Here is a 12,734-nt window from a genome sequence, read left to right as displayed (position 1 = left end):
TGTTGCTATTTTCCATTGTTACTAACTTGTACTGGTTAAAAGTATGATTAAAGAAGAAGAAAAAACGTGTATGTTTTGCAAACCATGTTTAGTATATCTGAAAGAGACAATGACAAATTCATGGTCCAACAAGATATTATAGTCATCAAAGGGTAGAATTTTAGCATTGATATACTTATGATACAGTACTTTACAGCTTTGATTGGTCACAGAATATATGACATGAAGGGGTGATGTAATTATCTGAATTACTGTAGATTTGAATAGTTAATCAAAAGTGAAGTATGGTTATAGGTCCAATGGGTGTTCATATACAACTCAGACTCAAAATCAATATATTAGATACATACTATTTATCAGCATATTGACAGATTATTGCTATCAACTGCTGGTTGCAAGTTATTTTACCCTGTTTGTATCTTTTGGAACAATGGCAATTAAGTTGATTAAAATTAAGTAGAATAGATAGATGGGCTACCACTGGTGTCACAGGCATCACAGGTCTTGACCACCATGTTGCGATGCTTCTTTAGGATCACGTTGTTGTTGTCAGCATAGAAGAGTACAGAGATGGAACTGAGCTTGGTGGGTGCGCAGCACGCTTTGGGAACCTCATCTGGCTTCAGAAGGTGAACCTGCCATTGAAAACGGTAAATCAGACTCATTCATACATGCACTTTCATATAGTCAATGATAATATCCTGTTATAAGAGATATGGGTTATTTAAGCAATAAGGCCCAAGGAGGGGTGGTATATTGGCCATATACCACAAACATCAGAGGTGCCTTATTGCTATTAGAACACCTACTCATTCAAGGGTTTTTCTTTATTTTTACTATTTATTTTATTTATTTAACCAGGAGGGGCTCATTGAGATTTAAAATCTATTTTTCAAGAGCGTCCTGGCCAAGATAGGCAGCACCAAGTCATTACAAAAATTACAGACAAACAACATGAAAAACTACATGTAATCTAGTAGAAACCATTGAATTCACAAGAGTATAACAAAAATCAAAAACAGCAAATTAAAAACATTGACAGGTCAGGGAATCAGTCTCAAGATCATTCATCAGTGATTTAAAAATACCAATCGGGACAAGTTCTTCCAGTTTAAAAGTATTTTGTAAGGCGTTCCAAGATGATGGCGCAGAGTACATAAAAGCTCTTTTACCAAATTCAGTTCGGACATTTGGAACAGTTGGCAGGATAAAGTCCAGCGAACGAAAAGAGTTCCCACCACATTTCTGAACAATAAAAATGCCCAAATAAAAAGGTAGTAAACCCAAAATGGCTTTATAAATCAAAGTATACCAGTGACTGAGCCTACAAGTGACTAGAGAAGGCCAGCCAACCCTGGTATACAAAGTGCAGTGGTGCGTAAGAGTTTTGCAGTTTAAAATAAATCTCAAAGTACCATGGTAAAGGGTGTCAATTGATCTCAAACACTGAGCGGAAGCATTCATATATAAAATATCCCCATAGTCTAGTAAAGGCAAAAATGTAGCTGATACTAGCCTCCTTCTGGCTTCAAAAGAAAAACAGGCCTTATTCCTAAAATAAAATCCCAATTTCAGCTTCAATTTTTTTTGTAAGTTGTTGAATATGCAATTTTAAAAGAGAGGCCGTCATCAATTAAAATTCCAAGATATTTATATGAGGTTACAACCTCAATCTCCTTGCCCTGAAAGGTAGTAATAGGTGAAAGGTTCAGAGGTCTATTTCTTGCTTTAGAAAACACCATTAGTTTAGTTTTGTCAGTATTGAGGATAAGCTTCAATTGACACTGTGTGTATGTTGAACAGTATAAAAAGCCATTTGCAAGTTCTGGAAAGCTTTTGTAAGAGACGAGGCACAACAGTAAATAACAGTATCATCAGCATAAAAATGAAGTTGCGCATTTTGGACATTTTTGTCTAAATCATTTATATAAATAGTGAATAAGAGAGGACCAAGTCCAGAGCCTTGGGGCACACCATTAAAGACAGACAATTTAACAGACTTAAGCCCATTAAATTGAGTGCACTGAGTTCTATCAGACAGATAGTTAGCAAACCATGCAACTGCATGCTCTGAAAGACCTACACTCGACAAGCTCTGCCTTAGTATAGCATGATAAACTGTATCAAAAGCCTTAGAGAGATCAATAAAAAGTGAGACACAGTGCTGTTTTTTGTCAAGGGCTTCAGTGATATAATTTAAAACCTTCATGGCTGCTGTAATTGTGCTATGCTTCTTCCTGAAGCCCGATTGGTACATTGATAAAATAGAGTTAGTAAATTAAAACTCTTTTAGCTGTTCCCTCACAAGGGTTTCAAGTATTTTCACCAGGGGTGACAGCTTTGAGATTGGCCTATAATTATTTTAAAGTGGTAGTACAAATGCTGATTTCCAGAATTTCATTACATTCCAGGGTTAGATTGAACAGATATGTAAGTGGTTCAGCTATGAAATCAGCTGCCAGATTTAAAAAGCAGGGATCCAAAAGATCAGGACCTGCAGGCTTTCTCTGATCTAAGGATTTCAGAGCTTCATGTACCACCTGCACTGAGAATGGCAAAAAGCTAAAAGTTTGACCAGCTCTCACTGGTTCATCCACACAGGGTTGTACAGAGACAGAGGACACTGAATCAAACAGCCTACCAGATGATACAAAGTGCTCATTGAAACAATTCAGCATTTCAGTTTTGTCATATACAGCATATACAGAGTCCTTCAAAACACATGACGGTAATTCATTAACATTACTGTTACCAGACATAGACTTAATAGCCTTCCAAAACTTTCTAGGGTCATTCAGGTTATCAGTGGTAACAGATATAAAATATTCAGACTTGGCCTTCCTGAGAAGAAAAGAACACTTGTTTCGTAACTGCCTAAAAATAAGCCAATCAGCATCAGAACATGATTTCCTTGCTTTAGCCCAGGCTAGATTACGGTCGTGAATAATACAAGACAGCTCAGAAGAAAACCATGGATTATCCCGCCCTTTAACCCTGAACCTGCGTTATGGGGCATGTTTGTTTACTATTTGGAAAAGACCATCATGAAAGAATATCCAGGCAGTTTCCACATCAGGGATAAACTCAATCTTGCTCCATTCAAAATAAAACAAACCATGAAAGAAAGCCTGCTCATTAAAACACTTCAAATTTCTCTTACGAATAAAACGTGGGTTTGTCTTAGGATCCTTAGTATTTCTAACATCAACAACAGCACAATGGTCACTTAAATCATTACAAAAAACACCAACCGCAGAATATTTATGTGGAACATTTGTTAATATCAAATCAATCAGGGTAGATTTATCTGAGCATTTAAGATTTGGGCGAGTGTGTGACTTAATCAACTGGGTAAGATTCATAGAATTACAAAACATTTTTAAATCATCAGACACCGGCTTTAACCAACACCAGTTGAGATCACCAATCAAGATCATTTCACTGTAAAGAAGTTTAGACATAAGGTGCGTCATAGAAGAAAATGCTATTTTCTACATTGTTGAGTAATAGTGAAGACATCAAAACTATGAAATAACACAAATGGAATCATGTAGTAACCAAAAAAGTGTGAAACATATCAAAACATATAATATATTTGAGATTCTTCAAATAGCCACCCTTTGCCTTGATGACAGCTTTGCACACTCTTGGCATTCTCTTAACCAACTTCACCTGGAATGCTTTTCCAACAGTCTTGAAGGAGTTCACACATATGCTGAGCACTTGTTGGCTGTTTTTCCTTTACTCTGCGGTCCTACTCATCTCAAAACATCTCAATTTGGTTGGGGTCAGGGGATTGTGGAGGCCAGGTTATCTAATGCAGCACTCCGTCACTCTCCTTCTTGGTAAAATAGCCCTTACACCGCCTGGAGGTGTGTTGGGTCATTGTTCTGTTGAAAAACAAATGGATTCTCCTGAGTGGCGCAGTGTTCTAAGGCAAGCTGTGCAGTTAGAGATCCTGGTTGGAGTCCAGGCTCTGTTGCAGCCGGCCGCGACCGGGAGACCCATGGGACGGCACACAATTGGCCCAGCGTCGTCCGGGTTAGGGAAGGGTTTGGCCGGCAGGGATGTTCTTTTCCCATCGAGCTCTAGCGACTCCTGTGGCGAGCTGGGCACAATGCACACTGACAGGGTTGCCAGGTGTATGGTGTTTCCTCCGACCCATTGGTGCGCCTGGCTTCCGGGTTAAGAAGGCATTGTGTCAAGAAGCAGTGCGGCTTGGCTGGCTTGTGTTTTGGAGGACGCGCGGCTCTCGACCTTCGCCTCTCCCGAGTCGTACGGGAGTTGCAGCGATGAGACAAGACTGTAACTACCAATTGGATACCACGAAAAAGGTGTAAAAGTAACAAACAATAGTTTTTATTTTTTTATAATAATTTATTAAAACAAATGATAGTCCCACTAAGCCCAAACCAGATGGGATGACGTATAGCTGCAGAATGCTGTTGTAGCCATGCTGGTTAAGTGTGAATTCTAAATAAATCACAGACAGTGTCAACAGCAAAGCATCCCCACACCATAACACCTCCTCCATACTTTATGGTAGGAAATACACATGCAGAGATCATCTGTTCACCCACACCGCATCTCACAAAGACATGGCAGTTGGAACCAAAAATCTCAAATTTGGGCTCCAGACCAAAGGACAAATTGATTGTGTTTCATGGCCCAAGTAAGTATCTTCTTATTATTGGTGTCCTTTTAATAGTGGTTTCTTTGCAGCAATTCAACTATAAAGGCCTGATTCACACAGTCTCCTCTGAACAGTTGATGTTGAGATGTGTCAGTTACTTGAACTCTGTGAAGCATTTATTTGGGCAGCAATATCTGAGGCTGGTAACTCTAATGAACTTATCCTCTGCAGCAGAGGTAACTCTGGGTCTTCCATTGCTGGGGTGGTCCTCATGAGAGCCAGTTTCATCATAGCGCTTGATTGTTGTTGCAACTACACTTCAAATATTCCGTATTGACTGACCTTCATGTCATAAAGTAATGATGGACTGTCGTTTCTCTTTGCTTATTTGAGCTGTTCTTGCCATAACATGGACTTGGTATTTTACCAAATAGGGCTATCTTCTGTATACCCCCACCCCCCACCTTGTCAAAACACAATTGATTGTGTGAAACGCATTAAAAAGGAAAGAAATTCCACTTTTAAGAAGGCACACCTGTTAATTGAAATGCATTCCAGGTGACTTTCTCATGAAGCTGGTTGAGAGAATGCCAAGAGTGTGCAAAGCTGTCAAAGGCAAAGGGTGGCTACTTTGAAGAATCTAAAATATATTTGGATTTGTTTAACACTTTTTTTGGTTACTACATGATTCCATGTGCGTTATTTCATCGTTTTGATGTCTTCATTATTTTTCTTCAATGTAGAAAATAGTTAAAATAAAGAAAAACCCTTGAATGAGTAGGTGTCCTAAAACATTTGACCGGTAGTGTAGAGCCTTCAGTGCTTTTTTCCCATGGGCTGTGGCCCCCCTTGTCTGAATTTGGTCAATATGTCCTCCAAAAGACTTTATAGCCCACTGTGGCAAAGACTATACTTTCAGGAGTTAAACACACAAAAAATCACCTTGTTTGTCTCATTCTTCCAATCTAGCTAGTGACTTTATAAAACACAATATTTGGTATTTGTATTTTATATTATGCCAACGATATAGGAAAGCATCTGGTGGCAAAATAACCAAAAACATAAAATTATGAATTAATTCAAGGTTTACAAATATGCTCAATCAATAGAACATTGTCAGAAAACAATAGTCTCAACCCAATGTCTCTACCATATATGGTTGAAAAGTTACCGACGATTTACTCAGAGAATTTAACCTCACAACACCAAATATGGAACACATACAACCAAGTGCGGTGCAGTCTAAACTAGTAATGGTCACAGCAAATTATCGTTATTATTTCATCAACACTGTCAAGTACAAGTATATGAATGTTATAATATTGTAGAGAACAATGTTACGCACGCCTCTGTGAAGAGGGAACGCAACACCCTGCTACAACTCAACTCCCCGTGAAGTGAAAGAGGTATGGACTGTAGGTGTGAGAAAGGACAACAAAAGGCAGAATTGACGGTTTACGAGGATTTTATTCCTTACACGGTAATATGGGGAAAAGGGGCTGGACGGAACCAAAGCAAAGAAAGTAAATGTCAAAGCCCCCCTCTCCTATCTAACCTGCCTACCCACTACGTACCTAACTTAGCACCACCTGGTGCGCTAACCAAAATACAGGGAGTGGTCCGCCCAGGTCTTACCTAGTGTGCCTAGACAGTGAATATACTACTATGTATGCCCGCGGGCCTCTTGCCTAAGCACTCCCTAGGTGCCTTCCCCTTCCCCCCCTGGGAACAAATGAAACAGGATAACAAACAATTTCAATAATCAAAACAGTGCGTCCTATTGACACACAGACATAATCAATCAGCTCCCTCAGCAACAACTAACTCAGTTAATTACTCACAGCCATTGGCCTCCTCTCTCAATAAAAATCTCTTTTCACAATCAATCTCCCTCTGCATTCATTCCTCTTTTTTCTCCTGAACAGAACACTGGCTTTTATATAGCTTCAGGAGTCTAATTGGATACAGCTGCGTCTTGATGAGGGGGCGGGGCCAGCTCCAATTAGCCATGGAGTCGACCAATCAGCTGCTTGGGGAGAATTCAGGAAGCCATCTCCTGAAAAACACACTCTCAAATACAAACTACAACACAGAAACTGGGGAACGTAACAAACAAGCTAATGATTCATTCTATGTAATTTCTAATGACATCAGGCAAAATTTCTAATGACATTTGGACATGAATTTCGTAGCTCCCTCTTGAATTGACCCTTTTTCTCTCTACATTGTATAACAAGTAAGTGAACATGTAAAAATAATATATGTCATTCATCAGACGCTTTTATCCAAAGCGACTTACAATAAAACCTGCTGTCGTTTATGTATGGGTGGTGACGGGAATCGAACCCACTACCCTGGCGTTGCAAGCGTCATGCTCTATCATGGTCATGGTTGCACCTCAGCCACACTCAAGGTCCTAAACAATACTGTGCAGCCGTATTCATTGACCTGGCCAAGGCTTTCGACTCTGTCAATCACCACATCCTTATCGACAGACTCAACAGCCTTGGTTTCTCAAATGATTGCCTCGCCTGGTTCATCAACTACTTCTCCGATAGAGTTCAGTGTGTAAAATCGGCTTCCTGTAGTCCGGGCCTCTGGCAGTCTCTATGGGGGTGCCACAGGGTTCAATTCTTGGGCCGACTCTCTTCTCTGTATTCATCAATGATGTCGCTCTTGCTGCTGGTGAGTCTCTGATCCACCTCTACGCAGATGACACCATTCTGTATACTTCTGGCCCTTCTTTGGACACTGTGTTAACTACCCTCCAGACGAGCTTCAATGCCATACAACTCTCCTTCCGTGGCCTCCAACTGCTCTTAAATACAAGTAAAACTAAATGCATGCTCTTCAACCGATTGCTGCCTGCACCTGCCCGCCCGTCCAGCATCACTACTCTGGACGGTTCTGACTTAGAATATGTGGACAACTACAAATACCTAGGTGTCTGGTTAGACTGTAAACTCTCTTTCCAGACACACATCAAACATCTCCAATCCAAAGTTAAATCTAGAATTGGCTTCCTATTTCGCAACAAAGAATCCTACACTCATGCTGCCAAACGTACCCTCGTAAAACTGACCATCCTACCGATCCTCGACTTCGGCGATGTCATTTACAAAATAGCCTCCAACACCCTACTCAACAAATTGGATGCAGTCTATCGCAGTGCCATCCATTTTGTCACCAAAGCCCCATATACTACTCACCACTGCGACCTGTACGCTCTCGTTGGCTGGCCCTCACTTCATACTCGTCGCCAAACCCACTGGCTCCAGGTCATCTACAAGACCCTGCTAGGTAAAGTCCCGCCTTATTTCAGCTCGCTGGTCACCATAGCAGCACTCACCTGTAGCAGGCGCTCCAGCAGGTATATCTCACTGGTCATCCCCATAGCCAATTCCTTCTTTGGCCGCCTCTCCTTCCAGTTCTCTGCTGCCAATGACTGGAACGAACTACAAAAATCTCTGAAACTGGAGACACTTATCTCCCTCACTAGCTTTAAGCACCAGCTGTCAGAGCAGCTCACAGACAACTGCACCTGTACATAGCCCGTCTATAAATAGCACAAACAACTACCCCATCCCCTACTGTATTTATTTTATTTATGTTGCTCCTTTGCACCCCAGTATTTCTACTTTGCACATTCATCTACTGCACATTCATCTACTGCAAACCTACCATTCCATTGTATTTACTTCGCCACCATGGCCTATTTATTGCCCTTCTACCTCCCTTATCTCACCTAATTTGCTCACATTGTATATAGACTTGTTTTTCTACTGTATTATTGACTATGTTTGTTTACTCCATGTGTAACTCTGTGTTGTTGTATGTGTCGAACTGCTTTGCTTTATCTTGGCCAGGTCGCAGTTGTAAATGAGAACTTGTTCTCAACTTGCCTACTTGGTTAAATAAAGGTGAAATAAAAAATAAAAACATATCAACTGAGCTACGAAGAAGCACGTCGACGTCACTAGAATGATGACAAGCAATTTTAACGGATTCTAAAGGGAATCATAGAATTCCAAACTCATTTTTATGGCATCACAGTTGTCAATTTTGTAAACAATCATTTTCGAACGTGTGTTGCCAGGAGACATCTAACCGACGTTCTATGGAACGTTTTCTGTGCGAAAACAACTTCAGTTTGCTGCTGACAACAAACTTGTTTAATTTTTGACACCTGGGATAGAACAATCGACTGGAAATGCCTGGGAGCTTTTCAAGACTGGCGTAGAGAGTGCGTGGACGTCGGCGGACTACTGCGTCGACAGGTTGTTCAAATTCATTTGTGGCTTGTTTTTCTTGTCTTTTTCTGTTTTGCAGGGTTCGTGATTGTCGACAGGTGGACAGCGACTTCGAAGAGGGTATGTGGAGTTTAAAACTCGTATTTTACTACATTTAACAATGTCATTATAATTAGCGAAATGTTGTGTATTTCTATAATTCAGACTTGCCAAAAATGCTTGTGCTAGAGATGTTGTAGCTAGCTAGCTTGCTAGCTAACATTAACTTTAGTAACTGTTGCTAAGCGATCAACTTTTGCTTCCTAGCTAGCTAGTATTAGCAATCTTGCTACGTTTTATGTCCTAACAATTGTTTATTTTATATTCCAATGTTCCTCATTTTAGAAACAACTGTCCTGGATGAGGTCCAGTTGGATGTGCCATTGGATGATGTGCCAGATGTTCCACAGTTGCCAGTCCTCCTTGATGTCCAGAATGCTGCTATTATCCCTGAGGATGTGCCAGATGTGCAGACTATCCTTGAGGTACAATTTTCTGAAAGTTTGGGGTTTTATGTTTGAAAAATATCCCACATATTCAAGTTGTGTCTCTTTGACATGAAACAAATATATTGTCTGCTTTCTGCTTTAGGAGACCACTGGCAATTGGCAGTTGATTCCGATTAGGTTCAGCCCCCTGTACTGTGGGCCTGTTGTGATCAGGGTAAGAGATCCCCCACACGCAGTCACATCCCGGTTACTATGTTTACAGTTTCCAACATGAATTTATTGTAATGTGCAGAACAATGCCAGTCCAGTGGTTAAAGCGTGGAGAACTTTCCAGTTCATCAGCCCCATCATCACCTACATGCGTGGGGGATCCCAGGTATGTGTCTTTGCAACTTCCTAATCTACATTGTCAGTCATTTGATCTTGATGGAAATGTGTCACAGCGATTGCTGAAGTGGTTTTGTTGATGGTCACGGAGCTCTCCAGCCTCCTGGAGTACCACTTGGAGAACCTCATGGCCAGCATATAGTCCTACTGCAGGGACCATACTCCTTTCTCCTTCTTTCTCTCTTTTCAAGGAATTAAGGACTTGAAGTGCTTTGTTGATCCCTGATTAGTTAACACCCATTAATTTAATGTATTCTCTTGTTTTCTCTCCCTACAGGATTCTTGTGACACTTTGCCACCCAAGAGGGATCCAGACACCAATGCACTACATTACTTCGCACTGAATTTGACATTTTTAAATAAAATAAGTTGTAGTTCAAAAACATTTTTGTTTCCGTCTTTTCATCTATTTGATTTTATGACCATTTCCTCCTTCTAGAGATATAATGCTAATATTAGATTATTACATGAACAATGATGCTTTATTATCTGCATATGGAAAAAAATAAAATGTTTAGTGGATTTACAGATACTACAGGCCCACACTTTATATGGTTTTGTACTGTCGTTTGTGATACTGTACTATTTAAAAACATGTAGGACTACATACACTGAGTGCACAAAACATTAGGAACGTCTTCCTAATATTGAGTTGCACACCCTTTTTCCCTCATAACAGCCTCAATTTGTCGGGGCATGGACTCTACAAGCTGCCCTAAGCGTTCCACAAGGATGCTGGCCCATGTTGTGTCAAGTTGGCTGGACGTCCTTTGGGTGGTGGACCATTCTTGATACACATGGGAAACTGTTGAGCATGAAAAAAACAGCAGTGTTGCAGTTCTTGACACACTTAACCTGGTGCGCCTGGCACCTACTACCATACCCCGTTCAAATGCAGTTAAATCTTTTGTCTTGCCGAATCACCCTCTGAATGACACACAATCCATGTCTCAATTTTCTCAAGGTTTTAAAATCTTTAACTCCCCTTCATCTACACTGATTGAAGTGGATTCAACAAGTGACATCAATAAGGGGTCATAGCTTTCACTTGGTCAGTCTGTCATGGAAAGAGCATGTGTCCTCAATGTTTTGTATTATCTGTGTGTAGTAACCTGGTACAGTATAAAGTATACCACTAGAGGGGGTAATTGCTTCAGTCTTGAATGTTACTTCTCACTATCCCTACTCTACATTAACAGTCTGCCATTGTAGACTCCGGTAACTTGGGTATCTTAGTTTTTTATATTTGCCATTAATGTCTCAACCATTTACCATCTTTCCCACTGAACCCAGTAATGTTAGCGTTCATGTGAGAGAGGGTGTAGTAGTGCATACTGACCACTAGTTGGATCATAGTGTGGGTGGTGGAGTTCATGCAGGAACACAGAGGGTAGAGGCATTCTCCATCACAGTAGAAGGCAGAGTAACCCGTAGGAGCCAATACCCAGTCCTAATGGAGAGAAATACCATAGAAATCGAATGACAACATTAGATGAATGACTAGAATAGACTCTTTCAATGAGAAATACATGATAAAGAATCCAAAGAACATACTCTACAATGCACATCCTACACAAATGCCTTGCTTCCCTAAAAATACTGTGTGTTACAGCAAATAAGGTGGTACAATGTTAGCTCATGATTATCTATTCAGTACAATGAGTAGTTAAGAGAGATAGAATCTCACCTTCCAGCCTTGTTCACTGAATCTCACATATAATTCATGTCTCTTACAAGCCTGACGCCCACACATGGCTGTGATCTGAAAGGGATCAAAAAATATGTTATGAACCAGGAAAGACTAATGTACACTTTGGATGAAATGTAAACTCAACTTAAGTAATTTTGTAATTGGGATAAACTATCCCTTTAAATTGTGTATAAAACAAGTTTAACTACAAGACAAAAAAACAGTGTTGTCCCCCTGACCTTGTATGTATACTAGGCAAGGGCAGGTTGTATTTGGGCTTCTTCTTATGGGGGTTGGGTTTCAGGGCGCCTGGGGGGCAACAGGGGGCCTGGCTGACCCTGAAGAAGTTGGTTAGATGAGTACTTGAAGGCTTATATCTATGTTTTGGAATGTTGGATGTTGATTTTGGGAGGCTTCCATCATGGAAAAGGGACCAGACAACTTTTTTTGTTTGTTAACCTAAACGAATCACGACCCTCTATAGAATAACAACAGTTGACTGCTATTTAAGTAATAGTTTGACTGTCAAATCCATGTATTGGTGTGTGGCCATTGACTTTTATGGAGAGACCGGGCCTAATTTTCTGTGCCATTTCCTGGGCATTTCATTACCTCCGCGTTCTAAGTTCTGCGCGTTCTAAGTTCTGCGCGTTCTAAGTTCTGCGCATCCCAGCGCTTGGAAAAATCTATGGTACAAAACCTAAGATATTGATCTTGTAAGAGGTGCGTAACGGGCTGCAGGGAAGTCAGGCACAGGAGAGCAGAACTAGGTAATAACCGAAGCAGTTTGATGAGGAAAAAACCTACGGCTTCCAGAACAACAAAATATGGGTTGAAAAAAGCCATCGCAAACCAGTCTGAAGTGCACATACACTTTACAACAAACAATTCCACACACAGACATGGGGGGAACAGAGGGTTATTTACACATCAAGTAATGAGGAAATGTAAAACAGGTGTGTGGGAAAACAAGACAAAACAAATGGAAAATGATAGGTGGATTGGCGATTGCTAGAAGACCGATGACGTTGAACGCCGCCCGAACAAGGAGAGGAACCGACTTCGGCGGAAGTCGTGACAGTACCCCCCTCCCTTGACGCGGGGCTCCAGCAGTGCGCCGACACCGGCCTCGGGGACAACCAGAAGGGCGAAGTGCAGGCAAATCCGGACGGAGACGGTAGAACTCCCGCAGGATTGAATTGTCCAACACATCCTCCACCAGAACCCAGCATTTCTCCTCCGGACCGTACCCCTCCCACTCCACGAGTTACTGAAGGCCCCTCGCC

General features: G+C 41.1%; 1 long non-coding RNA gene across 1 annotated transcript; it reads right to left on the bottom strand.

The window, feature by feature from the left end:
- Window positions 1-323: 323 nt before the first annotated feature.
- On the bottom strand, window positions 324-11,507 carry LOC139582372 (uncharacterized). Its single transcript, XR_011676333.1, has 3 exons — window positions 11,446-11,507; window positions 11,098-11,208; window positions 324-635 (listed from the first exon to the last, which is right to left on the bottom strand). It is a non-coding gene; the product is annotated as an uncharacterized lncRNA (long non-coding RNA).
- Window positions 11,508-12,734: the final 1,227 nt, after the last annotated feature.

Source organism: Salvelinus alpinus, chromosome 8, assembly GCF_045679555.1.
Source record: "Salvelinus alpinus chromosome 8, SLU_Salpinus.1, whole genome shotgun sequence".
Lineage (NCBI taxonomy): Eukaryota > Metazoa > Chordata > Actinopteri > Salmoniformes > Salmonidae > Salvelinus > Salvelinus alpinus.
This window is presented reverse-complemented; position numbering and strand designations above follow the sequence as displayed.